At 38.2% G+C, this 10,263-nt stretch overlaps 1 long non-coding RNA gene across 1 annotated transcript in view; it reads left to right on the forward strand.

Annotated features, from left to right (window-relative positions):
* Positions 1 to 495: 495 nt before the first annotated feature.
* LOC128247260 (uncharacterized) overlaps positions 496 to 10,263 on the forward strand; it is a 12,650-nt gene continuing 2,882 nt past the window's right edge. The window contains exons 1-3 of the long non-coding RNA XR_008263613.1: positions 496 to 581; positions 3,948 to 4,050; positions 7,866 to 7,938. This is a non-coding gene — a long non-coding RNA (uncharacterized LOC128247260). The remainder of the gene's footprint in view (positions 582 to 3,947; positions 4,051 to 7,865; positions 7,939 to 10,263) is intronic.

Below are 10,263 nucleotides of genomic sequence, written 5' to 3' on the forward strand. Positions count from 1 at the left end.
AGACAAACATAAAAGGGGTGAAGTAGCTGTATCGATTAAATATTTACAATTTTAAATACACAATAAAAATTGGATTATATTTACAATGTTCGATTGAAGCATTGCTCATTACAGATGCAATTTGTAATGGCTTTCCTGAAGTATAGGCATCCGACCACCAGGGTAGACCCCTTGCTTTTTCTTTCCGGCATCCACTTACCTGGTGCCAAACACTCCCAGCTTCCTCGCCACAGGCTTCCATCTTCTCATGAATCTGTCTCGTGACAGATACCTCTTCTCCAGCCTGATCTTACTACTGAGGTAGTAACAAAAAAAGTTAACTAACCCCTGGCCAGATACAAAGGTATCCGTCACTGTGCCTCTTACACGCGTCTTCTATACTGTTTCTTTCAGTACGGCTACTACGCAGGAAAAGCAAGCCTTCCTTTCCCTGTTGAGGGAAGGAGGCGGCACAATCTCGATGATAGATTCAGCTGATAGCTGTACTCTTCCCATCGATGACAACAGTTGTTCTGCGAAAACTATCAGTCTCGTTAATTCCGGACATTACCACACAGCCACTCCTGCGCCTCAACTTCTAGGTAACAATAATGCTATTTCCTCCCTGTCCCAACTAATATCACAACAGGATCTGTTCTTCCATACAAGTTATCTGAATATTCAATTCATTCAGCAAACACATACGTTTCTCTCACTCTCTCTCTCTCTCTCTCTCTCTCTCTCTCTCTCTCTCTCTCTCTCTCTCTCTCTCTTATTGCTCCTATTGCATTTCATCTCTAAAATAAAACGTTTAACTCCAGGCTAATTCTTTCTCTCAAGGACTGCGACTCTCTAGAACTTACTACTCATTCATTGCAGTCATTGACCTACGGATGTTCAAAATGACCATTATCTGCAGTAATCTCACCTACTTGCGATTTGCACTGCTTTTCCTTTAACAATCTTAACAAATCAAAATAAAATTATCAGAAAATTTGATGTGAATAATTCATTTAAAGAGCATTAATTCTGAACGTGGTTAATAATTATCTCCCTTAGTCAAAAATAAATTTAATGGATTTCACATCTTGTTTTAATTAATATCATGTGAGAGATGTCACATGTCCTCATTTGTTCATATAATCCTTATCTGTTTTCTCTTTCTCGCTTTCTTTTTTTTACTTCCTTCATTTTTTTTTTGCTTTATTTCATCCTTTCATACGCTATTTCTGTGTGTATATATGTATCTGTCTGCCTGTATGTGTGTATGTGTTGTGTGTGTGTGTGTACGGGGTGGGCCAAAAGTCACGCCCTAAAACATTTGACATTTTATTTATATTACGTTATAATTATTATTATTATTCATTTTGTTCATCATGTGTAGTCAGTATCATTTTATTTATTTTATTCAATTTTTGAAAAATTGAAGCTTGTCTGACAATCAAAGATCCCCGGAATGCACTGAACTTATTTGCGCGTGACTTTTGACCCTAGATCTTTTGCGTGGCTTTCATTTTTCAATTCCTTTAATTCTGTTCCAATTGACTTCAAAATTGCTGTATTGATGTACATTGGAAATTAATTATGTGAAGGAAATTCATTTTTGCCATAAATTAATGAATAGAAAGTTAATTAGTTTTAAAGTTTGCAAATGTTTTGCAATTTTGGCCCATCGTAAACCACAGACACGTTCATGTCTGTTCCCATAGTAACGAACCAAACTGTTTTCTGCTTAAAACTACAATTATTATGTAACTAGATTCTGAACTTTCATTTTTGAATTTTCGTTGTAAAAATATGTGTCAGTTTGTTTTGTTTTCTACTTTTTGTCTTTTTTTTTCTTTTCGTTGTTTTCAAATTTGATATATTAATGCAATTTTTCACGCCGGATCTTATTTTGTCATTTACTTGTTCCAGAGAACAAAATAGAAAAATGTTCACTGAAAGTATGTTACTAATTGGTTAACTTCAAGTCATCCACTAGTCGGACTAACCCTAATCGCCAACCCTAAGCCCTAAGGCTAACCCTAAACCTCAACCCTAAAGCCTAACGCAAACCCTAAACTTTAATTCTTATCCCAAACCCCAGCCCTAAGCTCTAACTCTAACCTTAAACCCTGACTAACCCTAAACACTAACTCTGACCCTTATACCCCAATCCGAAACCCTGACTCTAACCCTAGTGTATTTCAAACTTTCGTTTTTGAATGTCCACTATTATTTACATGCACTAATCTACAGTAGTATAGCGTACGGTTTGTTTAGCCCTTTTTTTTTTTTGTAACTTAATGTAGTCTGTTTCTTTATATTTTTTCCCAAATTTTTCCTTTTTATATTGCCTGTCCCAGCGTCTTACATGACTTTATTCATTTAAACTTATTAAAACTTTGAAGCATCTTACGACTTTCGTTGTAGTATATTGTAATATATTTCGTTGTAATATATTGCTTTCATTTTGTTTAATTAATGTTATAACGCACTAACTGCCAGCTTCCAAATCCTGTTTTCCGATTAAGTAAAAATAATTAACCTTTAAATCTCTAGTAACGACATCAGATTCAACCTGAAAAATAACTTCAATAAACCAAATTTGAAAATTGTAAAAATGTGAAAGCCAAACAGAAAAGATTCGCCCATCCTGTATATATGTGTGAGTGGAATAAAAGCGCGTGGTCTAGTGTTTAGTATGTTGCATAGGATCACGAGATCATGAGTTCAATTCCCGGTCTAAGCGCTGCGTTGTTTTCTTGAGAAAAACAGTTCATTTCACGTTACTCTGCGATCGTTTCGGCATCTGGCATGGGGCACATTTGTGCACTTATACAGGAAATGTAGATTTGATGGAGGGAGTGAGTGAACTAAATGTACAGTACATACATTTAATCACTATGAACAAATCATCTGTACAGGGCATTCAACAAGAACTGAACACTCAGACGTTGTCTAGGACAGAAGATTCCATCAGCGCGCGCGCGTGTACACTCACATACATACATACATGCATACATTTTTAATCGGCAGAAAGCCATAAAGCTTGATAAGTGTTATGCACTTATCAAGTGTTTTGTTTCATAAGTGCTATGCACAAAACTCTCAGTCCTTGAATCACTTTTGCAACTTTCTGCCGATTAAAATATCATATATATATATATATATATATATATATGTATGTATGTATATATTTTAGTGGTCCGACTAAAATTCCTGAAAGTGGTGCCCCAGTATTACTAAAACACGTAAAAGATATATATATATATGTAACTCTTTTACTTGTTTCAGTCATTGACTGTGGCCATGCTGGAGCACCGCCTTTAGTCAAGCAAATCGACCTCAGGACTTATTCTTTGTAAGCCTAGTACTTATTTTATCGATCTCTTTGTCGAACCGCTAAGTTACGGAGACGTAAACACACCAGCATCGGTTGTCAAGTAATGCTGGGGAAACAAACACAGACACACAAACATACACACGCATACATATATACGACGGGCTTCTTTCAGTTTCCACTCACAAGGCTTTGGTTGGCCCGAGGCTATAGTAGAAGACACTTGCCCAAGGTGCCACGTGGCACCTTAGAACTCGGAACCATGTGGTTGGTAAGCAAGCTACTTACCACACAGCCACTCCTGCACCTATTAGTCATACTGGGGAACCACTTTGAGGAATTTTAGTCGAACAAATCTACCTTGGTGCTTATTTGTTTAAGCCTGGTACTTATTCTACCGGTCTTTTTTGCTAAACTGCTGTGTTATGAGAACAATAACTTACGAACAGCGGCTGTTATGCGGTGGTGGAGAACAAACACGAACACACATATACAATTACACGTGTGTGTGTGTACAGGGTGGGTAGATAGTAACTAGGCATTAGAAATTGCTTATAGAATTTTTAGTATTACTGAAGTCATCACGAAATTATTTTTTAAATAGACAGCAGTAATGGGGATTTCTTATTTTCTTATTTTCCAGATGGCTGGTCACTTGACTGTTCAGGAGCAAGCTAAAACAGCAGCACTCTATGAAGTGTGGAATTCCATCGTTTTGGTTCAGAGATGGTGGCATGCATGGAAAGGTAAGGATGCAACACTACGTCCGAAGACAATAAAAAGTAATCATACAAATCTGATGACCATGGGTTCTGTGAACGAGGCAAGAAGTGGTCGTCCAACCACATTCCGATCAGTGGAGAACGTGGCAACAGTGCAGGAAATGTTTAATTGCAGCCCACGATTAAACAACTCATGGAAGGAGATTAAGAAGACATACAATGCGTACGGTGTTGCATAAACAATTGAATTTTCATCTGTAGAAACCTCGTTACGTGCAGGAGCTAAAACCTGAAGACTGTGACTGCAGAAGTCCAGAACTCCAAGAAGTCCAGATCTCACTCCATGTGATTTTTACCAGTGGGGTTACACAAAAGAGGAAGTGTACAAGACAAAACCTCGCACACTGGAAGAGTTGGAGACACGGATTCAGGAGGTTCTCAAGGATATCCAAGACAATGTCCTTCGGCAGATTGTTCATTCCATCCTTGGTCGTTTGTGGCAACTGGTTGACACCACTGGTGCTTACGTTGAAATATGAAGATTTACTTTCATTTTCCCATGTAGTAAAGAACATGTATCATTTGTTTCAGTAGATTAGTAAAAGGATTATGGGTTTTATTACCAATTTTTAATGCCTACTTACTTTTCACCTATCCTGTATATATATACGACGGCTTCTTTCAGTTTCCATCTACCAAATCTACTCACAAGACTTAGGTCAGTCCGAGGGTGTAGTAGAAGACAATTGCCCGAGGTTCCATGCAGTGGGACTGAACCTGGAAACTTGTGGTTGGGAAGCAAACTTCTAACCACATAGCCACACCCGTAGTTGTTATTCTCCTCGCTGTTCACATCTTCAAAACAGCTGACCTCTATAACACTTTATCTCTTACTAGTTTCTGTCATTGGACAGCGGTCATGCTGGGGCACCGCCTTGAAGAGTTTTGGTCGAACTGATCGACTCCAGTACTTTTCTTTTTACGTCTGATACTTATTTTATCGATGATTTGCCGAACCACTAAGTTACAAGGACATAGCACACCAACACTGATTGTCAATTGATGAAGTGGACACGCACAAACAGAAAGGTGTGCGCATCGGGCTTCCTCAGTTTCCACCAAACAAATTCACTGGTAAGACATTGCTCAGCCTGGAGCTACAGTAGAACACACACACACACTTGAATACAATATGGAACGTCTGTTAATCAGTTTAATGTTGAGCTGATTTATTTCTCTAATGGCTCCACTGACAATTAAAACGAGAAACTGCAGGTGATGGCAGAAAAAGCAATGTGGGAGATAAAACACGTTATTGATATACACACTTGAAGGACAGCCTTAGATTAAAATACCAGTGTGTATAACATTAATATTGTGTATACACACCTGGGACGGCACTAGCTGTAATATCTTTTGTCTCATAGAAAATGCCTCAGAAAAACGTGTTAAAAAGACAGGGCTTCGTTCAGAAAACCAGTGGATCACCAGACACAGAGTTTCAATCTGATTAGGTCACTCAGCCTTTTATATTTCGTGTCTAAATTCTGTTATGGTCAGCTTCGTCTTTCATCCTTCCGGAATCGGTAATATAATTTATCAGTAACATATTCGGTCAGGTCATTTTATTGAATGTTTAACCCATTCCTCTGTATTTGATACCTTGTGCATATTTTAGAAATGATTATGACAAGTATAAGTAATTATATGATTAAGGCAAGCCCCTTACCTCAATTATTATTTGTTTATAAAGATAAATCACTGTGCGCTTATAAGAAGATGTTCTGTTCAGAAACGATTTTATTTACATTTCTTTCTCCTTATTTTTCTACCTAAGTAGACAAATTATACAAGTATAAACTTCCTGAAAACATATGTTAAGATATTTTGAAGCAGTTACTTCGAGTAGGCAACTTTCATTTTCTAATGAGTCTCTAAAAAGTTGTTCCGTAGCCCCGAGTCTGCTCTGTTAGATCAGGTCTACAATTAAACTACACAAAAACATGGAAAGAAGGAGCCTTTTTGTAGTCAGTCAGTTTGCTAGGGATAGCAAAAAATTTCATTTAGACCACACCTTATCATCTTAAAAGTTTGAAAAACTCACGAGATATCGTAGTCCTTGATACTCTATATCTCAAAAAGTGGACATTACTACATCGCTTAATAATGTACCAGGAAAAAGTGAACTTATGCTGGCCGTACAGGGATGTTGGTTTTGTAGATTCGATAACAATATAGTGTTTTCAACTTCAATGTTGACCTCTTTCCATAATATGGGTCTGCATGAACTCGAGATATGATTCTGGATTCTCAGCGCTTCACAAAGCGGACATCTTGACTTACGTAATAAATTCTTAGTATACAATGCAATATACGCAGAAAAGGATGTACAAAAGAGGGAAGCTGAAGACAAATGGAAACAGAAAGGTGTTTATAGGTTAATATTAGTTACTTCACGCCGAGGTCGACTTTCCCTTTCATCCTCTCGGGGGGTCGATAAATTAAGTACCAGTTGCGTACTGGGTCGATCTAATTGACTGGACCCCGCTCCCCAAAAATTTCGGGCCTTGTGCCTAGAGTAGAGAAGAATATTAATTGCTTCTAAGGCAGCGAGCTGACAGAACCATTAATATGCCAGGCAAGATGCTTTGCAGTATTTCACCTGCCGTTATGTTCTGTAGGGTCAATAAATTAAGTACCAGTGAAACACTAGGGTCAATGTAATCGACTAGTCCCCACCCCCAAAATTTCAAGGCCTAGTGTCTTCAGTAGAAAGGATTATTATTACTACTATTATTATTATTATTATTATTATTATTATTATTATTTTCTCTTTATTACAGTTTTGTTGAAGCTCTTGGAGTCTTGCATGCATAGCAGGCTTCCTACCTGTAGCCTATGGTACCATGCTATTCGTTTTTTTTCTAATACTTTCTATCTGGTATTAAGCTATCGAATACTTTCCTGATTGTTCTTGCTAACTACTTGATAAATTCTTATAAAGATTTTATCCTATATTTAAATTGTATATATATATATATATATATATATATATATATATATATATATATATATATATATATATATATATATATATTATATATATGTATGTGTGAGCGTGCACACGTGTGCATGTGTGTGTTATACTTCCTTACCTTTACATTGCATCACAGTTATGAACGAGTGTTACAGACATGTAAGCAATGTCCTTCATTTCCAATCTTCTGGGCCCCTTCCCCAAATTTCGGCCTTGTGCCTAGAATATAGTTGTTATAATGTTTGCCAACCCCTTTATCCATTTACTTAGTCATACATTATGAACAGAGTTTTCTTGAAGTAATTCTCTCAATCTGGCTCTTGGGATCCAATTTGTTTCAATGTGGCCCACAAAACCAAATGAATTTGATTTGCCTGTACTAGATATATCCATAGTAAAAATGCTTGTCTCCACCATTAATGTCACAACTGCCACCATCGATACAACCATCAGCATATCCCAACCACCACCATCACTAACACTATCATCATCACCACAATCACCATCATCATCATCACCATCATCACAACCACCACTACCATCAAAACTACAAGCACTTTTTATCATCCTCAACACCACCATCGCTACCAGCTACTATAACCACCACCACCACCACCATCACTACCATTCACCACCACCACCACCACCACCAACACTACCACCACCACCACCACCACCAACACTACCACCACCACCATTACCGAAATGCTATTAGTTTTGACAATAGATTTTGCTAGCCTGAAGTCTAAAAATTTCCATTTGTCTTTTTTTTTTTTTCTAATTTATTATATTTTCATGCAAGGTTAAAGTACAGATCTACTGACCAAAAGGTCACGAGTTCAAATCTCAGAGAAACCATTGTCTTGCGCCTCTAGGTAAGGTATAAGATGACACCTGCTTTTCTCAGTTTGCTTATTTGAATCCTTCACTTCTGATTAGTAACTGATTCTCTACAACTTAAATACATGTGTGCACATGTGTACACGTGTGTCCCACATTCACATGCCACTCACATGCCTATCTGACACAGGACAGCTGCTATACACATAAACATCAAAGATCGTGTCCACCAACCTGATTAGTAACCTTCACTTACCAGCATGGCCTAACAAGGGAAGCCCTATGTGGTCACACGTACAGTTAGAAATAACAGCCAAATCTTCCTCAACTCACACTTGATTTTAATAAGAAAAGAACATGTTAGATAATGTAATCCTATACACTCCTAAAATACATGATGGTCATGGTTAAGAATAATCTTAGCTAACCCCTAACACCCATGGTAATAGAGACAGTCATTAGCAATGGTATTATCCATCACCTTAAATCTCTCTCTCTGCCCCCTCAATGACCACTAGTATGGTTACCAAAGAGCCAGGTCCATTTGGGATCTACTTCTCTTATGTCACTCATCTGTGGGCTCTCACTTCAGAAAAGTTGAGCAAATGCAATGTTATTGCTCTGGATATCAGCTAAGATTTCATCTGTGCAAATTTCTTACCTAAACTTCCTGCCTATAGGCTCTCATCCCCTGGCTCAGAAGTTTCCTATCAGATCATGTCGTTGGGACATCATAGTCATCATCATCATTGTTTAACATCCATCTTTCATGCTGACATGGAAGATGGACATTATGTCCAATCCTATGGCAGACTTGCTAGGACACTAAACAAAATGCTTAGAGGCATTTCATCCGTGTTTACAATCTGAGTTCAAATTCTGCCCGTGGTCGACTTTGCTTTTCATCCCTTCAGGGTCGATGAAATAAGTATCAGTTAAGCACTGCAGTTGATGTAATTGACTAGCCTCCTCCCACCAACGCCTTCTGCATGTAATAGGAAGGACTATGCTCAATCCTCCAACCCCAGAATATAGGCCTTATGGAGACCTGCAGCAGTTTAATCAGAACATTAACCACATCAATCTGACCAGTCTCAGAGGGCCTGACAAGATCATCGGCTCTTCTGCCCTTACCTCCAGACTCAGTAAATTAGAAAATAAAGTCAAGTCAAATAAAGTAAAGCTGTGTAGTAAGTAGCTTGCTTACCAAGCACATGGTTCCGGGTTCAGTCCCACTGCGTGGCACCTTGGGCAAGTGTCTTCTACTATAGCCTCGGGCTGACCAAAGCCTTGTGAGTGGATTTGCTAGACGGAAACTGAAAGAAGCCCATCATATATATGTATATGTATGTGTGTTTGTGTGTCTGTGTTTGTCCCCCCACCATCACTTGACAACCGATGCTGGTGCGTTTACGTCCCCGTAACTTAGCGGTTCAGCAAAAAGTGACCGATAGAATAAGTACTAGGCTTCCAAAGAATAAGTCCTGGGGTCGATTTGCTCGACTAAAGGCGGTGCTCCAGCATGGCCGCAGTCAAATGACTGAAACACGTAGAAGAGTATAAAAGAGTAAAAGAGTACTGAAGTTGATTCTTCTCTCTCTCTCCGCCCCCTCAGAATCAGCTGTGCCACACACTGAGAAGAGCATGCAGAATCATACTCCAAACTGCTTTCCTCCAAGACCACTCCTTCCCCTGTATTGAAGAAGAAGTGTGCTGTCATTGAAGCCCTAACAAATTATCTCACATGATGTTGATGGTAACATAGGCTATACATACAAACAATATCTCTATCTTATGTATACATGCTATATTACATTTCTATTCCACTATATTAACATACATAATATATCATATTTTTATCTGGCTTTATATACATAATATATTATATTTCTATCTTGCTATTCTATGCTGCTCATAATGTGTTATAGTATTAAATCACTAGATTTAGAACTATTGCTTAACTAGAATATTTTTGATAATATGTTTGCTTGATCAGGACTGATCTGGGACTAAGTAAGCATATGTACATACATAAATATGTACATACATACATACATAGGTGCAGGAGTGGCTGTGTGGTAAGTAGCTTGCTTACCAACCACATGATTCCGGGTTCATTCCCACTGTGTGGCACCTTGGGCAAGTGTCTTCTACTATAGTCTCAGGCCGACCAAAGAAGCCCATCGTATATATGTATATGTATATGTATATATATATATATGTATGTGTGTGTATATGTTTGTGTGTCTGTGTTTGTCCCCCTAGCATTGCTTGAAGGCCGATGCTAGTGTGTTTATGTCCCCGTCACTTAGCGGTTCGGCAAAAGGGACCGATAGAATAAGTACTAGGCTTACAAAGAA

Source organism: Octopus bimaculoides, chromosome 3 (assembly GCF_001194135.2).
Source record: "Octopus bimaculoides isolate UCB-OBI-ISO-001 chromosome 3, ASM119413v2, whole genome shotgun sequence".
NCBI lineage: Eukaryota > Metazoa > Mollusca > Cephalopoda > Octopoda > Octopodidae > Octopus > Octopus bimaculoides.